Raw genomic sequence first — 21,404 nt, forward strand, 5'->3', positions numbered from 1 at the left:
TCTTGCTCATATGCTACCTCATCAGTGAAACCACTTCTCATCCTGCATATCTCCACTCAAGAAGAATTAGTCATTCCCAAACCTGAGTTTTCTGAGCATCTAATGTGGATAGTAAATAAAAATAACAATAATGAATATAATTTCTTTTCTTAACCAAACTTTCTTTCTTATCTCAAGAATTGCCTATGTTTTACATAAATAATAATAATCATTTCACTTTAATCAGTTTTTCTCCACCATCAGACTGAGTACTACCTATCTTTTTGGTTGATGAATGAATGAATGCTTTCTTTATACCTTCTATGTTCTCATTCTCCCAATCCTCTTAAACTCTCTTGGCTCCATATCAAGGCTGCTGGTCCTGATTCAGTGACTCAGCTAGACTGTGATCTACTGAAAAGAAAAAGCCCTGAGGTTTGTCTGACCATTGGACTAACTTATCAGATCTTTATTTACCCCAAGAGAGACACATTAGCTTCCCTAATCTCCAACTAGTGTTAAGTGAAGATGCAGTATTTTGGACTTGAGCTTTCTTGCTTCCTGGAACTACTGTAGGATCTTCTGTCCTCTAAAACCTAAAGCACAAAACTTGTTTCACACTGTCTTTTCTAAATGTTCCAACTATTATGTTCCCAAGGAATTTGAGCCTTCATAGACTGTCAATTCTATAATTATGTGGACTTTGGACCCTCGCTGTACAGAGCATCTCACAAAGTAAGACTCCATCATATTCACTAGAAGACATGATTTGCCTCTTGAAGATTGCAAAACTGTGATTGGGGACAGGGAGACTAGGGAAGTATAGAGAAACCTTCTATTGGGCCCATCATCACTGAGGATTCTGTGCTTTTGAGTTAAGATGATATTACCTTGTAAGTAGCATTTTAGTCCCTGTTTTGCTAATTCCTGTGTGACTCTGGACAAGTTCCTTCTAACATCTAAGACTTAGTTTCTTATCTGCGAATTATGTAATACTAGCATTGATCTCTTTGTATTTTTGTCACAATTTAAATGAGTCAATGGATATAAACATTATATTCAACATTGTATCAGGGATGACAAAGGAAACATTCTAAGTATAGAAAAATTTTAATTAGATATTAAAAATTACCCTTTATTATTACACTGAATTATAAATAGGGACTTTTAATGTTAAAACATCTTATTTCTGGGGTAGATCCTGATTTTCAAAATTAAGTTGTGATTTGTCTTGTATTTGACATGTAGTGGTGAATAACCCTAAAGGAAGTATCAGAAAACAATCAAGATGATAAAATTGATTGTTTGTAAAAATGACTGCAATAATTTGGCTTCAGGCATCAGAAATGTTTTGTAATATAATTTTGGTCTTCCTCCCATCTTGTGGTGGAGTTCTTGAATCTGGACTGGGTTTGTGATGTACTTTAGACAGTGGACTGCACCAAATATGAGTGTCAGTTTCAAGCATTTGTCTTAAAGTTTTCAATACCAATGCTGTTTCAGAAGCCTGCCTTGTCACCATGAGAAGTGTAATGGCAATACTGCTTGAGGATGAGCAGAGACATGTGACACTGTTGCCTCTGTATCGCCCTGCCAATAGCAGCAACTCTCAGACACACAGTTCTTCTGCAGAACTCAGGCTAACAACATACTCAAGGGTGAGCCCAGTTGAGACCAAAAGGATCACACTGCTAAGTCCAGGCTAAATTGCCAACACACAGACTGGTGAGCTGCATAAATGGTTGCTGTTTTAAGCCACTGGGTTCAAGAGTGCTTTATTATGTAGCAATAGATAACTAATACACAGGGTATAGTTAAATAATACACAGGGTATGGGCTTTGAGATATGCCAGTCTGGTATTTAATAAGGGTTTCTACACCACATAAACATAACTAATGGAATGTTGTTTGATACTGTCATATGTATATTGAGCTAGATTTCCTCCAACTGTAGGATAGTCACACTTTTCCTATGAGTAGGAAAATACCAACAGGAATCAGATAGATTTGGCTTGAATACCTACATAACTTAAACTTTATTCCAACTTAAAAATGCAACCTCAAGCATGCAAATACACCTCCATGTTTGACTTTTCCATAAAGTTCTACAGACCTGCGTTGCTAGATCTGTAAGGCTGCAAAGTGAGACTTTTTAATTATGATATGTAATAGTTGAACAACAGCTGGAGAGTAAGGAAAATATGATTTAAGTCTTCCTGTTATTCTGTGAATCACAATTCTATCCTATCCCAAACTTGTTCATTGTTCTCAGCTTATTGAATGCTATCAAGTTTAATCAGATAGTGTCCACAAAACATAGTTATTCACTAGAGAAAGGCTCTCTTTTTAGAAGACGTTTTATACAAGGAGGGTTACATTCATGTTCCCCCATACCCATTATCTCCCTTCTTTCCTTCCTTTTCCTTCCTCCTTTCTTTTCTCCTTTAAAAAAAAAAAATTATTTATTTATTTGAAATCAGGTAACGTGATGCCGCCAGTTTTATTTTTGTTTTTCAACATTTCCTTAGCAACTCGGGGTCTCTTCTGATTCCATACAAATTTCAAATTATTTGCTCCAGCTCTTTGAAAAATACCGTTGGAATTTTGATTGGAATGGCATTAAAAGTATAGATTGCTCTACCCAGTAGAGACATTTTAACAATGTTTATTCTTCCGATCCAAGAGCATGGAGTGGTCTTCCATCTTTTTGTGTCTTCTTCAATTTCTTTCATGAGTGTTCTGTGGTTTCTTGAGTACAGATCCTTTACCTCTTTGGTTAGGTTTATTCCCAGGTATCTTATGGTTCTTGGTGCTATAGTAAATGGAATTGATTCTCTAATTTCCCTTTCTATATTTTCGTTGTTAGTGTATAAGAAAGCCACTGATTTCTGTACATTGACTTTGTATCCTGCCACGTTACTGAATTGCTATATGAGTTCTAGTAGTTTGGGGGTGGAGTCTTTTGGGTTTTCCCTCTAAAGAATCATGTCATCTGCGAAGAGAGAGAGTTTGACTTCTTCATTGCCAATTTGGATACCTTTTATTTCTCTTTGTTGTCTGATTGCTGTTGCTAGGACTTCTAATACTATGTTGAATAAGAGTGGTGAGAGTGGGCAACCTTGTCATGTTCCTAATCTCAAAAGGCTGCAAGCTTTTTCCCATTGAGGATGATATTTGTTGTGGGTCTTTCATAGATAGATTTTATGAAGTTCAGGAATGTTCCCTCTATCCCTATACTTTGAAGCATTTTAATCCAGAACGGATGCTGGATTTTGTCAAATGCTTTTTCTGCATCAATTGAGAGGACCATGTGGTACTTCTCTCTTCTCTTATTGATTTGTTCTTCTCTTGATTTATTTGCAAATGTTGAACCATCCTTGTAGCCCAGGGATGAATCCCACCTGGTCATGATGGATAATCTTTTTAATGTGCTTTTGGATCCTGTTTGCTAGGATCTTGTTGAGAATCTTAGCATTCATATTCATCACTAATATTGGTCTGAAATTCTCCTTTTTTTTTAATATAATTTTTTATTTTTTATAAACATATATTTTTATCCCCAGGGGTACAGGTCTGTGAATCACCAGGTTTACACACTTCACAGCACTCACCAAATCACATACCCTCCCCAATGTCCATAATCCCACCCCCTTCTCCCAAGCCCCCTCCCCCCAGCAACCCTCAGTTTGTTTTGTGAGATTAAGAGTCACTTATGGTTTGTCTCCCTCCCAATCCCATCTTGTTTCATTGATTCTTCTCCTACCCACTTAAGCCCCCATGTTGCATCACCACTTCCTCATATCAGGGAGATCATATGATAGTTGTCTTTCTCTGCTTGACTTATTTCGCTAAGCATGATACGCTCTAGTTCCATCCATGTTGTCGCAAATGGCAAGATTTCATTTCTTTTGATGGCTGCATAATATTCCATTGTGTATATATACCACCTCTTCTTGATCCATTCATCTGTTGATGGACATCTAGGTTCTTTCCATAGTTTGGCTATTGTGGACATTGCTGCTATAAACATTCGAGTACACGTGCCCCATTGGATCACTACGTTTGTATCTTTAGGGTAAATACCCAATAGTGCAATTGCTAGGTCATAGGGCAGTTCTATTTTCAACATTTTGAGGAACCTCCATGCTGTTTTCCAGAGAGGTTGCACCAGCTTGCATTCCCATCAACAGTGTAGGAGGGTTCCCCTTTCTCCGCATCCTCGCCAGCATCTGTCATTTCCTGACTTGTTGATTTTAGCCATTCTGACTGGTGTGAGGTGATATCGCATTGTGGTTTTGATTTGTATTTCCCTGATGCCGAGTGATATGGAGCACTTTTTCATGTGTCTGTTGGCCATCTGGATGTCTTCTTTGCAGAAATATCTGTTCATGTCCTCTGCCCATTTCTTGATTGGATTATTGAAATTCTCCTTTTTGGTGTGGTCTTTGCCTGGTTTGGGGATCAGGATAATGCTGGCTTCATTTGACAGACAAATCACAAGTAGGCAGAGAGAGTAGGGGAAGCAGGCTCCCTGCTGAGCAGAGAGCCTGATGCGGGGCTCGATCCCAGGACCCTAGGATCATGACCTGAGCTGAAGACAGAGGCTTTAACCCACTGAGACACCCAGGCACCCCTCCCCCCTTTTTTTAAAATTGTCCTCTTCAGTGTAGATCATCCATGGTGGTTGTAAATGAACAGCTTTTTGATCACCCATGCTACTTTGTTTTGAATAAATATCACTTCTGGTGATACTTAATTCTCTTAATTAGTGCATATTCAGAAAAGTAGAACATAAAAGTCATGGACAATATCTTCCCATCAGCAATTCTACTTGTAATCAAAGAAACATTGAGTAAGAGGGAGATCAAAGAAAAAAACAAAACAAAACATATAAAAAAAACTGGAAAGACCAAAAGAATTAGAGGAAAATATATATTTAAAAAAAAAAAATCAAACCCACTTACTGAAACAGTGAAAATCCCAAAGGATATCAAACTCATAAGATATCAAAGATAATCCCAAATTATAAGTGAGAAGAATCTGAGGATTATAGAAAGTTTAATAATGTTGAAATAAATTTTATACTTGGTATTGAAAAAAGCTGTAAGGTTTTTTGAACATTGCTTTGAAAATCAGTGTAAAAGTAATACAGGCATTAAGTACTAATTTGATTTGTGCTAATGCAGTTATATAAAAATTAAAATTAAAATTTTGCCCCCATTGCCTCCAGACTTAGTTAACTCCCTGGGAATGAACATAACCATTTCAGATGATCAACACCTTAATTCAATATGGGGGCTCTTTCTAATGCCTTTTGAGTGGGTCTAATGGATCCCTGAGTTGGATCTGTCATATTCTCTCCTCTCTCTTCTTTGTTTTACTTGGTTTTGTTTTATTTTCCAGAGTTCACTTTTTCCTATGAAAGTTAATAGAAATGAGATTTGTGAGTTCATTTCTGAGTTAATCTTTATTTTGCCTTTGCACTTTACTTTGTTCAGTGCTTGCAACTGGGGTTTATCCTTGAGGAATATTGTCTCTGCATGTTGTAGAGCATCTCAATGGAAATAATGAAACATAAGTCACCATTTTAAGTCACTATAATTTAGGTATATTTGCTCCAAGGTCAGTTGTCCACACTTACACCAGGAACCCTCATTTCCTCTAGGAAAATTATTTTATTTCTTCACAGATGATCACTTTATTTCATTCTGGAATTTGAAGGAGCTGTATCAGTAACTCTTTATAAAAGACAGGAAAAAGAAAATATGTGATTGACACATTTATTCCATAATTAGTTTTCAAATAAACAATTTTTGTTTTTGTCCCTCATTCCCACTGTCTGAACCTCACTTCTCCAAGTCTGAATTTCTCCATTCAGAGAAGAGCATTTCTCGTCTTCTTCAGCCACTTCTAAAGGGCCCTCATGGCTGTTTCTCTCTTGTTAAGTTTGTCCATCAATCGTCCAGAAATTTGTCTAAATTTTCAGAGCTGACAAGGACATGGCCTTTTTCTCTTCTCAGTGTTGTTTTCACTCTTTCATCTTAAGAAGACATAGTCTTTGACTACAAATATATACTCATTGTTATTTATCACATCCCTAACATTGAAACTGCATAAGTGTATCAAAAAGACTACCTAATTATAGCCCATTTTAATGTCCTAACCAGGCAGTTACATCCAGAGTAACAAATACATACCTGCTGTATCTTTTCAAACCTTGAGTTATGATTTGTTCTCTTGTCCACTGCATGACTACATGAGCATGCTAAGAATTAAAAATTCCTACCACAGGTATCTTTTGTCATCTCCTACCATGGTTTTGTAGATATACTTTAAGAGGATTCATGATCCAATGCTTTTTGCAGTTATTTTTTTTACACAGTAAATTGAGATTCGCTTTTTTTTTTTTCCTGGCTTCTAGAAGATTATCCCCCAAGGTCTTCCTCTAGTCACCTGTGTAATTGGGTTAATAATCTTCCAGATCACTAAGTAGTTAAGAGTTGGCTGGCTGACAAGTTGTATTTAATTTTAAATTGGAGAAGTAGTTAAGGCTAGGGGTAGGAAAAGTGGTGATAAGAGTAATAATGTCCATTCAATCATTGCAGAGCTTAACATCTGAAATACATCACCGATCTTATCCCCAACCCTCCCCCTCATATATCCAATTCACCAGATCAGACTAGTTTTCACTTACAACAGATAGCAAATGATTTCAGTCCCCCTGTCATTACTTAGGAGATTTTTCCCATCTGAAAGGCTCTTCCAATCCTATCTTTGCTGTAAAAATCCTCCTAGGTCAATTTAAATGCTGCTACATTCAGAAAGTCTATGCCATTCCCTGAGCTGAATGTTCTTTCTCTTTTGAATAATCCATCATAACATAATGTCTCTCACTTTTTTGTAGTTTTCTGTTATTTGCAAATATTTTTAGGTTATTTTCTATGTATTAAAACATGGGTGATAATTCTAGTATATAAGGTCTTTGCTGGTCTGTTTCCCTTGCCTTAGTTCTTGCTCGTGGTATCTTTTTACTTTGTTTGCTTGGTTTCCTTCACAGTGGGATGCTTGTTATATTTGTAAAACCATTCTTAGGAATATCAAGTCATGGATGATGGTGTGCTGTTCTATAGAGGATATGTACTTGCTTTCTGCAAGTAGCTGAAGACACTATTTGTCTTAGACCACCTTCAACCAAATTCAAATCATGAAGTGATTTGAACTAGGCATATGAACCAGGCTATAGAAATGCCCATGATAATTTGATTCTCTCTTATCCCAAGGTTGTAATGATTTAAGAGGCAAGATATTTGTGGGTTTATGTTTCCCACATTGTGTGAGTTCTGATCATTAATTTCTTAATTTCTTTTTTGTTACTCAGGGTAAGGTGTCAAAAGTAAAGTTCAAATGTTCAGGATCAGTAAATGCCCTCAAAGAAAAGCTAAATTTTTACCTCCATGTTCCCATTGTCCCTTCAAGTTTTCTGATGGCAATGTGTTATTATTTTATTAGTTTTGGGATGCTTTCAAATTTTAGAATATTTTTATTTATCATTTTATGTTTATCATCATTTGGTTTGAGAAAAAGTTCTTGGGAAATCTATCTCTTACTATAGATTTGGGTCTGTCAATTAGTATACTAGATTGCAAGCTCCTTCAAACCATAGACAAATTTTAATCACTTTTGTATCCTTTCCTGACTTCTCTATTTCATAGACACTAGAATAAAGGATTGAAAATTGTGTCAATTCTTACTTTTTCTATAATTTGACCATTCCATTCAACTTTTATGTATTATTGACATAAAGTTCTTCAGAATATCCTATTATTATTTGCTTATAAATGTAGGATCTGCAGTAGTGTGCTTTTTTGTTTGTTTTGATTTGTTATTGAGTTTTGTCTTTTATTCCTCCCTGATTGTTTCTGCCAAAGCTTGTAATTTTATTTTTTATGTATTTATTTTTTAAAGATATATTTGTTTATTTGAGAGAAAGAGCATAAACAGAAGGGACAGAGGGAGACAGAATCTTGAGCAGATTTGATGCAGAATGCAGAGCCTGATCTGGGGTTCAATCTCAGGACTCTGAAATCATTACCTGAGCCGAAACCAAGAGTCCAGTGCTTAACCAACTGCAGTATGTAGGTGCCCCCAAACTTGTCAATTTTAATAGTCTTTTCAAAGAATTGACCTGTGACTTTGTCATAGACCTTTATTGTGTGTTTTTTCTATTTCATTGTATTCTGAACTTATCCTCATTATTTTCTTTCTTTTCTTTCCAGGAATTAAATTTATTCTTTTTCTAAATTCTTAGTATACATACTAAGAATATTGATTTATGTTTGAGTGCTTCTCTTTCCTAATATATGCATCTTAGGTTTTAAATTCCAATCTAAACATGACCTTCATGGAATCTCATTTCCATTACGATATCTTCTTTTTTCTATGGGTTATTTAGAAGTGTATTTAAAATCCCCAAATACAAGAAATAAGCCATATTTCCATCAATGCTAGAATGGATAGATTGTAGACTATTCAGAGGGTGAAATGCTTCTGGTAAGTACATTGAAGGAACTTCTGTTATATAAGGTGACATGCAGTAATAATATCTGTAACATCAGAAAACAAACAAAAAAAGACTCTTATCTATGAGTATGTATTAATACATGGAAAGATACACATAGTTAAAACGCAGGCATAACTAAAATACTATAGGGTGTTAAATATCAGGATAGTGATCATTAATATGAGCGGTGGTAGATATGACTTGCAGGCTGTGAGAAGTGGCTTCCTTGGTACTGGTGATACACTAATAATATGATATTTAACTTTAGTGGTGGTTTACATGGATATGTTCACTTTGAATCATTTCATCATCTTGTATAATTACAATTTGTGCAATTTAATGTTTATAAGTAAAATGCTTGAGTGTTGGGTTTATTCAATAAATAAATTGGAGTGATTACTATCAGCGAGATACTACACTGGACATCAGTGGGTATAAATGGTGAACAAGATCGGGCTTCAGCCTTTACATTATAACTTAAATAGAAAAAAATTAATTATATAACTATTTCTATGACACCTATTGAAATAGTTGTCATTAAAAGGACAAATATGGGACTTATACACAAATGGGAGAAGGAAGGAAAACATCTATCAAGATAACTTAAAGTTTTGTGGACAAATACCAGTAGAGTTGGGTGTTCAGGGTTGGGAAGTTGGAAGTAATAATTTTAACAAGAGACATTTACTGAGCAATCACAATATACCAGGCATTAGCTCATTTCACCTTTACAAAAATCTTGAATAGGTACTACTATCCTCATCTTGTAGTTAGGGAAGCCAAAGTTCTCAGAAATGGATTACTTGCACATAAGCAGCCTTTAAAAGGAGAGTCAGGAATCAAACACAGGTGTGTCTGGCTGTAGAGCTTAGGTTTGTAGATAGTCCTCTTTGCGGTGCCTTCTGAGGTGACATGTCGACGAGGCAGACTGGTGAGCACAGAACTGCACAGGAAAGCAGATACAAGGCATAGTTCAAGGAAACAGAACATTTCAGCTTATAATTTTGTACTTATAAGGAAAAAGCAGTCCTCTGAGCTCCTCTCTTCTGCCCATTCCATTTCATGCAGTGACACCTGATGAAGGACAAGCTATTTCAGAGGCTTGTGGTAAGTAAAAAGGGGAAATGAAACGTTCATCTCTATGTTTTTGAATTTTACTGTCTCAGGCTTAAGGAGCCGACAACTCACAAATTAAAGTGGATTCTTGAATTTTTTTTTTTTTTTTTTTTGTAAAATGCATCTGGAAATGGAAAAGTGTGAGCAGAACACAGAGAGAAGGCCCAAGCTCTGTGGACATCATCACCCATTTCTTTTTTCTTAGTTGATGCAGTTGTTAATTGGAAATGACCCACTTATTTCTCAGGAGAGAAAAAAAAAATTAAAAGACTGGTTTTCTGGGTCTGACTTTTCTCAAAATCCTTGAACTTGACCCCTTCTTTAGGAGGCTTTCAATGGGCAATCTGTGCTGAATCTCTCTTTGGCTTAAAATTTAAAAAAAAAAACAAAAACAAAAACAAAAAAACAAAAAAAACAAAGCAGAGTCAATTAAAATAAAGCAGTTTTGAGGAATACACATAGGTTGTTTCTCCTCCACAGGCACCATCACTCCAGGTGTCTTACACTCAGCTTGTATCGCTTCACTTGCCTCCAGTCCAGGCCTCACTGAGCAGTTGAATCTCCCATTTCTGTGTGAAAGGTAGCATTAAGAGATCTAAACTCTGGAGTCAGAATACCTGCCATAGAATCCTTGCTCCCTGTGATTTTTGTAAGTTACACATGCTACCTAATCTGTTTTCCCATCTGTAAAATGAAATAATATATCTCCTTTGAGTTTCTGTGTATAAAGTTCTTAGCACAGTGCCACACATACAAGTAAGCTCCCCCAAATGGTTCCTACATATTGCTTTGGTTACTGCTCTCGATTCACATAGTCTGGGGCCCAGTTTATCAAAGCTTTTTCCTCCTCTCAAGAAACCACAATTCCCAAGGTCTTTCCACACTGCTTTCTTTTTCCTGTATTAATTGAGCTCAAATATCCAAGCAAAGTTAACTTTCTCTAACATTTGAGGTCTGGCCCTTGAGAATTTATAGTGTGCTGAATTTGCTGCTGTAATAAACTCACTCTTGTTAACTAGGGAAAAGATAGAGGCCATGTATGGACCAACCATTCACATTTTCCCACACAGTCTTCTGAAATCAAGTTTTTTTTTATTATTATTAGTTTACCCAAAGCAATGACTGATGTTTCAAAGTCCCATTTGTAATAACATTAATTCTGTAGTTAAAATATAATTACATGATTCCTAGCTTTCTAGAATATTGCGTAGCTTTTATTTTTGCTACTTAAATATCATACTAGCATAAATCAATTCTGATTTTTCTTAGTGTTTCAGAGAGATAGACAATCCAATGACAACTCCTATATTAAAATGCAGTAGAGAACTCTGAGGTCTTAAAAATTATGAGATTTTAAGCTGAAGATTTCTCTTGATGAAAAAAAGACATAGAGGTCTTGAAGTCTTTCAGCTCTTTTATAAATATCTTAAAGTTAAATACTTCATTAAAAACATAATAATAAGCCTTATGATCAGGTCACTAGATTTACAGTATTTAATGTCGCTTTCATGATGATGATCTTCAAAGGAAGTTTTCACTTATATTGTGCATAAAATCAAATGTTATGTGAAAAAACCTTTCATTTAATTCAACAGGGGTTAAAGCTCAGTGAATTAATTTGTCATTGAATCTTTGCCCAGTTATGTGAGATTGCTAAATAAAATAAAAATAACTGAATCTTACCTAGAACTGACAAAATAATTCACAATTTTGCCAGATCATTATTCCCAGTAGCCAAGACATAGAAGCAATCAATGGATGAATGGTTAAATAAAATGTGATATATAGACATAGATATAGATATAGATATAGATATAGATATATAGATATCTCCATTCAAATCTTTACCATTTCCTTTTTCTGCTTTTATTAGGTGTATCTTGATCTCTTTTTCCAGTGGATTAGAGTAAAAGGTTAGATTATTATCTTGTGATCTTTTTTTAAAATATGGATGTTCCAAGCTATAAATTTTCCTCTAATCAATTGCTGTATACACACACACACACACACACAAACACAAACATACACACCACATATATGGGTTTTTAAAAAGGTTTTAAAAAGATGCAAATCCTACTATTTGCAAACACTTGGATAAACCTAAAGGGTATTTTTCTAAGTGAAATAAACTAGATAGAGAAAGACAAATCCTGCATGGTATCACTTATATGTGGAATCTAAAAAACAAAACAAAATATAACACAAAACAAAACAAAACAAAACACACAAAGTCTAGATCATAGAGTACAATGGTTGCCTTGCCAGGTGTTGGGAGATGGAACCAATAAGGAGAAGTTGGTAAAAGGTACAGACTTCCAGTTATCAGTTGAATAAAGTCTGGGAACATAATGGATTACATGGTGACTATAGTTAATATCACTACATTGCATAATTGATATTTGCTGAAAAAGTAGATCTTAAGTGATATCATCAAAACAAAAACAACATCAACAATAACAAAGGGAAGGTGAATATGGGAAGTGATAGATGTGTTAATTAACTTGATTGTGGGAATACATTTATATGTATACATGTATCATCATGTAGTACACTTTAAATATACTGTAATTGTCTATTATACCTTAAACTAAAAATGTACATGTAATATACAGACTATATAGCATATGTATTCTTTGATATATAATATATATATTTTCATATTTTATCTTTTATTTATAATGCATATTTAATTTTATACATTTATATTTTATACTTTAAGAATGCATATTTTATATATGAAAATATATGTATACTTTTATGTTTTATGGAATATATGATTGAAACCACCTCTTGCTGTATTACCCCCTATGACTATCTTGTTGATTGCTAATTTAATCTCTTGTTATAGGTTTATTCATATTTCTATTTCCTACTGATTCACTTTATAGTTTGTCTTTCAAGAATTTAAACACTGTATCCATGCTATCTAATTTGCTGACACCTGATTGTTCATAATTTTCTCTTTACGATCCTTTTCATTTCTATACCGACAGTATTAATATCCCCTCTCTAATTCTTGATTTCAGTAATTTGAATCTTCTCTTTTTTTTCTTGGCCAATAGCTAAAGATTTGTCGATTTTGTTGACTTTTTCAAACAATCAAGATTTGGTTTTTCATTTTGTTATTCTCTATTTCATTACTTTCTTTCTTCTGCTTTTATTAGATGTATCTTGATCGCTTTTTCCAGTGGATTAGAGTAAAAGGTTAGATTATGGTCTTGTGATCTTTTTTAAAAATATGGATGTTTTGAAGGGGGAGGAGTCAAGATGGCAGAGAAGTAGCAGTCTGAAACTACTTCAGCTAGCAGGAGATAAGCTAGATAGCTTATATAAAGATTGCAAACACCTACAAATCCATCAGCAGATCGAGGAGAAGAAGAGCAGGCAATTCTGGAAACAGAAAAACAACCACTTTCTGAAAGGTAGGACTGGCAGAGAAGTGAATCCAAAGTGACGGGAAGATAGACCCCAGGAGGAGGGGCCGGCTCCTGGAAAGCGGCGGAGCAACGGAGCACAAAATCAGGACTTTTAAAAGTCTGTTCCGTTGAGGGACATTGCTCCAGAGGCTAAACCAGGGTGAAGCCCACATGGGGTCAGCGTGGCCTCAGGTCCCGCGGGGTCACAGAAGGATCGGGGGTGTCTGAGTGTCGCAGAGCTTGTGGGTATTGGAGCGGGAAAGCCAGCTACTGAGACAGAGCCAACAGTAAGCTCAAAGCTTGGGGTTACCTTGAACCGGTCGCAGGTTCGGTGAGCTCAGAGCGCAGCCGGAGATCAGGCAGGTGGGAGTTACTGGGCGCTGTTCTCTGAGGGCACACTGAGGAGTGGGTCCTGGGCTCTCGGCTCCTCCAGGCCAGAGACCAGGAGGCCGCCATTTGTATTCCTGTCCTCCAGAACTCTACGGAAAGCGCACAGGGAACAAAAGCTCCTGAAAACAAACCTGAGCGGATTACTCAGCCCGGTCCCTGGTAAGGGCAGTGCAATTCCGCCTGGGGCAAAGACACTTGAGAACCACTACACCAGGCCCTTCCCCCAGAAGATCAACAAGAAATCCAGCCAAGACCAAGTTGGCCTACCAAGGAGTGCGGTTTCAATACCAAGGAGAGCAGCAGAATTCTAGAGGAGGAGAAAGCAAAGCACGGAACTCATGGCTTTCTCCCTGTGATTTTTTTAGTCTTCCAGTTAATTTAATTTTTTTCTTTTTCATTTTTTTCTCTTCTTCTGCTAAATTTTTTTTTAACTTTTACCCTTTTCTTTTTTAACGTTTTTTAACTAGTTTATCTAATATATATATTTTCTTTTTTATATTTTTCTTTATTCGTTTTCTTTTTTAAATTCTTTTCTATCCTTTTTTTGTCTTTCTTTCTTTTTGAAACTCTTTTTATCCCCTTTCTCCCTCCTCACGATTTGGGATCTCTTCTGATTTGGTTAAAGCATATTTTCCTGGGGTTGTTGCCACCCTTTTAGTATTTTACTTGCTCCTTCATATACTCTTATCTGGATAAAATGACAAGGCAGAAAAATTCACCACAAAAATAAGAACAAGAGGCAGTACCGAAGGCTAGGGACCTAATCAATACAGACATTGGTAATATGTCAGATCTAGAGTTCCGAATGACAATTCTCAAAGTTCTAGCCGGGCTCGAAAAAGGCCTGGAAGATATTAGAGAAACCCTCTCGGGAGATATGAAAGCCCTTTCTGGAGAAATAAAAGAACTAAAGTCTAACCAAGTTGAAATCAAAAAAGCTATTAATGAGGTGCAATCAAAAATGGAGGCTCTCACCGCTAGGATAAATAAGGCAGAAGAAAGAATTAGCGATATAGAAGACCAAATGGGAGAGAATAAAGAAGCTGAGCAAAAGAGGGACAAACAGCTAATGGACCACGAGGGAAGAATTCGAGAGATAAGTGACACCATAAGACGAAACACATTAGAATAATTGGGATTCCAGAAGAAGAAGAAAGAGAGAGGGGAGCAGAAGGCATACTGGAGAGAATTATTGGAGAGAATTTCCCCAAAATGGTAAAGGGAATGAGCATCAAAATTCAGGAGGTTCAGAGAACGCCCCTCAAAATCAATAAGAATAGGCCCACACCTCGTCATCTAATAGTAAAATTTACAAGTCTCAGTGACAAAGAGAAAATCCTGAAAGCAGCCCAGGAAAAGAAGTCTGTAACATACAATGGTAAAAATATTAGATTGGCAGCGGACTTATCCACAGAGACCTGGCAGGCCAGAAAGAGCTGGCATTATATTTTCAGAGCACTAAACGAGAAAAACATGCAGCCAAGAATACTATAACCAGCTAGGCTATCATTGAAAATAGAAGGAGAGATTAAAAGCTTCCAGGACAATCAAAAACTGAAAGAATTTGCAAACACCAAACCAGTTCTACAGGAATTATTGAAAGGGCTCCTCTAAGCAAAGAGAGGGCTTACAAGTGGTAGATCAGAAAGGAACAGAGACAATATACAGTAACAGTCACCTTACAGGCAATACAATGGCACTAAATTCATATCTCTCAATAGTTACCCTGAATGTTAATGGGCTAAATGCCCCAGTCAAAAGACACAGGGTATCAGAATGGATAAAAGCAAAACCCATCTAAATGTTGCCTCCAAGAAACTCATTTTAAGCCCGAAGACACCTCAAGATTTAAAGTGAGGGGGTGGAAAAGAATTTACCATGCTAATGGACATCAGAAGAAAGCAGGAGTGGCAATCCTTATATTAGATCAATTAGATTTTAAGCCAAAGACTATAATAAGAGATAAGGAAGGACACTATATCATACTCAAAGGGTCTGTCCAACAAGAAGATCTAACAATTTTAAATATCTATACTCCCAACGTGGGAGCAGCCAACTATATAAACCAATTAATAACAAAATCAAACAAACACATCAACAATAATACAATAATAGTAGGGGACTTTAACACTCCCCTCACTGAAATGGACAGATGATCCATGCAAAGATCAGCAAGGAAATAAAGGCCTTAAATGACACACTGGACCACATAGACATCACAGATATATTCAGAACATTTCATCCCAAAGCAACAGAATACACACTCTTCTCTAGTGCACATGGAACATTCCCAGAAGAGATCACATCCTCTGTCCTAAATCAGGACTCAACCGGTATCAAAAGACTGGGGTCATTCCCTGCCTATTTTCAGACCACAATGCTCTGAAGCTAGAACTCAACCACAAGAGGAAGTTTGGAAAGAACCCAAATACATGGAGACTAAACAGCATCCTTCTAAAGAATGAATGGGTCAACTGGGAAATTAAAGAAGAATTGAAAAAAATCCGGGAAACAAATGATAATGAAAATACAACGGTTCAAAATCTGTGGGACACATCAAAGGCAGTCCTGAGAGGAAAATATATAGCAGTACAAGCCTTTCTCAAGAAACAAGAAAGGTCTCAGGTACACAACCTAACCCTACACCTGAAGGAGCTGGAGAAAGAACAAGAAAGAAACCCTAAACACAGCAGGAGAAGAGAAATCATAAAGATCAAAGCAGAAATCAATGAAATAGAAACCAAAAAAACAATAGAGCAAATCAACGAAACTAGGAGCTGGTTCTTTGAAAGAATTAATAAAATTGACAAACCTCTGGCCAGACTTATCAAAAAGAAAAGAGAAAGGACCCAAATAAATAAAATCATGAATGAAAGAGGAGAGATCAGAACTAACACCAAAGAAATACAAACTATTAAAAGAACATACTATGAGCAACTCTATGCCAACAAATTTGACAATCTGGAAGAAATGGATGCATTCCTAGAAACATATAAACTACCACAACTGAACCAGGAAGAAATAGAAAGCCGGAACAGACCCATTACCAGTAAGGAGTTTGAAAGAGTCATTAAAAACCTCCAAAGAAACAAAAGCCCAGGGCCAGACGGCTTCCCGGGGGAATTCTACCAAACATTTAAAGAAGAACTAATTCCTATTCTCCTGAAACTGTTCCAAAAAATAGAAATGGAAGGAAAATTTCCCAACTCATTTTATGAACCAAGCATCACCTTGATCCCAAAACCAGACAAGGATCCCATCAAAAAAGAGAGTTATAAACCAATATCCTTGATGGACACAGATGCAAAAATTCTCACCAAAATGCTAGCCAATAGGATTCAACAGTCCATTAAAAGGATTATTCACCACGACCAAGTGGGATTTATTCCCGGACTGCAAGGTTTTTTCAACATCCGCAAATCAGTCAATGTGATACAACACATCAATAAAAGAAAGAACAAGAACCATATGATACTCTCAATAGATGCTGTAAAAGCATTTGACAAAGTACAGCATCCCTTCCTGATCAAAACTCTTCAAAGTGTAGGGATAGAGGGCACATACCTCAATATCATAAAAGCCATCTATGAAAAACCCACCGCAAATATCATTCTCAATGGAGAAAAACTGAAAGCTTTTCCGCTAAGTTCAGGAACACCGCAGGGATGTCCATTATCACCACTGCTCTTCAACATAGTACTAGAAGTCCTAGCCTCAGGATTCAGACAACAAAAGGAAATTAAAGGCATCCAAATCGGCAAAGAAGAAGTCAAATTATCACTCTTCGCAGATGATATATGTGGAAAACCCAATAGACTCCACTCTGAAACTGGTAGAACTTGTACAGGTATTAAGTAAGGTGTCAGGATATAAAATCAGTGCACAGAAATCAGTTGCATTTCTCTACACCAACAAGACATAAGAAAGAGAAATTAAGGAGTCAATCTCATTTACAATTGCACCCCAAAACTATAAGATACCTAGGAATAAACCTAACCAAAGAGGCACAGAATCTATACTCAGAAAACTATAAAGTACTCATGAAAGTAATTGAGGAAGACAGAAAGAAATGGAAAACTGTTCCATGCTCCTGGATTGGAAGAATAGATATTGTGAAAATGTCTATGCTACCTAAAGCAATCTACACATTTAATGCAATTCCTACCAAAGTACCATCCATCTTTTTCAAAGAAATAGAACAGATAATCCTAAAATTTATATGGAACCAGAAAAGACCTTGAATTGCCAAAGGAATATTGAAAAAGAAAACTAAAGTTGATGGCATCACAATTCCGGACTTTAAGCTCTATTACAAAGCTGTCATCATCAAGACAGCATGGTACTAGCACAAAAACAGACACATAGATCAATGGAATAGATAGAGAGTCCAGAAATAGAACCTCAACTCTACAGCCAACTAATCTTCGACAAAGCAGGAAAGAATGTCCAATGGAAAAAAGACAGCCTCTTCAATAAATGGTGTTGGGAAAATTGGACAGCCACATGCAGAAAAATGAAATTTCCTTACACCACACACAAAAATAGACTCAAAATGGATGAAGGACCTCAATGTGAGAAAGGAATCCATCAAAATCCTTGAGGAGAACACAGGCAGGAACCTCTTCGACCTCAGCCGCAGCAACATCTTCCTAGGAACATTGCCAAAGGCAAGGGAAGCAAGGGCAAAAATGAACTATTGGGATTTCATCAAGATCAAAAGCTTTTGCACAGCAAAGGAAACAGTGAACAAAATCAAAAGACAACTGACAGAATGGGAGAAGATATTTGCAAATGACACATCAGATAAAGGACTAGTGTCCAAAATCTATAAAGAAATTAGCAAACTCACACCCAAAGAACAAATAATCCAATCAAGAAATGGGCAGAGGATGCTTTCAGCTCAGGTCATGATCCCAGGGTCTTGCGATCGAGCCCTGCATTGGGCTCTCTGCTCAACGAGGAGCCTATTTCCTCCTCTCTCTCTCTGCCTGCTTCTCTGTCTACTTGTGATCTCTGTCTGTCAAATGAATGAATAAAATCTTAAAAAAAAAAAAAGAAAGAAATGGGCAAAGGACATGAACAGACATTTCTGCAAAGAAGACATCCAGATGGCCAACAGACACATGAAAAAGTGCTCCATATCACTCAGCATCAAGGAAATACAAATCAAAATCACAATGAGATATCACCTCACACCAGTCTGAATGGCTAAAATCAACAAGTCAGGAAATGACAGATGCTGGCGAGGATGCAGAGAAAGGGGAACCCTCCTACACTGTTGGTAGGAATGCAAGCTGGTGCAACCACTCTGGAAAACAGCATGGATGTTCCTCCAAATGTTGAAAATAGAACTACCCCATGACCCAGCAATTGCACTACTGGGTATTTACCCTAAAGATACAAACGTAGTGATCCGAAGGGGCACGTGCACCCGAATGTTTATAGCAGCAATGTCCACAATAGCCAAACTATGGAAAGAACCTAGATGTCCATCAACAGATGAATGGATCAAGAAGAGGTGGTATATATACACAATGGAATACTATGCAGCCATCAAAAGAAATGAAATCTTGCCATTTGCGACAACATGGATAGAACTAGAGCGTATCATGCTTAGCGAAATAAGTCAAGCAGAGAAAGACAACTATCATATGATCTCCCTGATATGAGGAAGTGGTGATGCAACATGGGGGCTTAAGTGGGTAGGAGAAGAATCAATGAAACAAGATGGGATTGTGAGGGAGACAAACCATAAGTGACTCTTAATCTCACAAAACAAACTGAGGGTTGCTGGGGGGAGGGGGGTTGGGAGAAGGGGTGTGGAGTTATGGACATTTGGGAGGGTATGTGCTTTAGTGAGTGCTGTGAAGTATGTAAACCTGGTGATTCACAGATCTGTACCCCCTGGGGATAAAAATATATGTTAATAAAAAAATAAAAAATTAAAAAAATATGGATGTTTCAAGCTATAAATTTTCCTCTAATCAATTGCCGCATCCCATAAGTTTTGTTGTATTTTGTCTTTGTTTTCATTCATCTCTACGTATTTTCTAATTCCCCTCTGGTTCCTGAATCTATGGTTATACAGTGTCTATTATTTTATTTCTAATTTCTAACTTGGTTTTTGCTATTGATTTTTCATTTTATTTCATTATGGTTGAAGAAGATACATTGCATCCTTTCTAACTTTTTTAAAATTATTGAAGTTTGTTTTTTAAAATATCATATATTCTGGAGAACGTTCAATGTTCGCTTGAGAAGTATGTGTGTTCTGGTTTTGGTGGGTAATGTGTTCTAAGGGTCAAGTTAACTTCTAATGTTGTTCAAGTCTTCTATTTCCTTGTTGATTTTCTGTCAAGTTGTTCTGTTCATTATTGAGAGTGAGGTATTGAAGTATCCAACTATTATTTTTGAATTTCCTGTTTCACTTCAATTCTCTCAGTTTTTGTTTCATGTATTTTGGGGCCTTTGTTATTAGGTGCATATATGTTTATAATTGTCATATCTCCCTAGGCATTGACATTTTTTATCATTGTAAAATACTCCTTTTTATTTCTTGCAACATTTTTATTTTCTTTTAAAGTCTATTTTGTCTGATATTACCATAGTTACTCCAGCTTTTCTGTGGCTTCTATTTGCATTATGTAACTTTTTCCATTTATTTACGTTCAACCTATTAATATCTTTGAATGTAAAGTGTGTGTCCTATAGTCCTCAAATAGCTGGATCTTCTTTTATAATCCATTTTTACAATCTCTGCATTTTGGCTGTTTAATTTAGTCACACTTAATGTTATTATTAATATAATTATATTTATGTTTGCCCTTTTAAATTTTGTTTCATGTTTCCTATCTTTTTTATTTGTTTCTTTATTCCTCTTTTATTGTTTTCTTTTGCAATTAAGCATTAAATCTAGTATAACATTCAATTCCTTGAACAATTCTTTTCAGTATTATTTGTAGCTATTTAAAACATTTTTTTCTAGGACTTATCCTGGTAAATACTTGAGAACATTTTTGACTTCTTTTCTGCGATTCCTTAACTGCATCTTTGTGCTAACTCTTCTTATTATTAACAATGGAGCTGGTGCTGAAAGACAGGGGAATATGGGTGCTTGCAAAGGCCTCACTATACATGTGTATGATCATGTATCCAAGTGCTCATAAGCAAACATGCTAACATGGTAGGACCAGGTTGGTGCTGTAATAAGAAGGTATGCACTCAGAAGTCTTTTAATTAGTCCCCTTTTCCATGAATATTTGACAGAGACCTAGTTGAAACCTGCTATCATCTCTACTCATGTACAATTAATTCTTCTATAGCCGGTGGAAATTACCAGTTGCAGGAAACAGTCTGTGAACAGCACACTACCAGCAAGCTATCATTGCTTTCTCTTGCTCTCCCTGCAAAGCATGGACAAATTAATGAAAGGCTTTATGTTTATCATAAAACAACAGTCTCCACAGCCCTGAGAATGCAAACAGTAATATAACAGAAGCATGCTGCAAAGATTAGTGGCAGAGAAAAGTAATGAATAATGTAACAAGATCTTAAACTAGATTATCACACCAAGGTAGCTTGTCAGAGCACTGGGTGGCTTATTTGACAATCCATCTTCCTCAGCAGTAGCTGAGTATGTGTTGGCCAGCCTCATTAGAACACTTCCGTGCAGCTCCTGTCCAGCATTCTTATATATTAAATTCATGCCAAAGACGAAATGGTGATGTATGAATGCTTGAAGCCACAAATCACATAGCACACTCTACCCATATCCACAGAAGCCAAGAGATACTAAGTTGGGGTTATCAAAAATAAATAAATGTATAACATGAAACATTATAAGCATTTATTTCACCAGAGAAACATCTTAAGTACTCATAGAAATTTCCACTAAATATTCAAACAGCAGAAAACTGTTTTGGAGTAATTAAGACAGCATCTGT

This window comes from Mustela lutreola, chromosome 2 (genome assembly GCF_030435805.1).
Source record: "Mustela lutreola isolate mMusLut2 chromosome 2, mMusLut2.pri, whole genome shotgun sequence".
NCBI lineage: Eukaryota > Metazoa > Chordata > Mammalia > Carnivora > Mustelidae > Mustela > Mustela lutreola.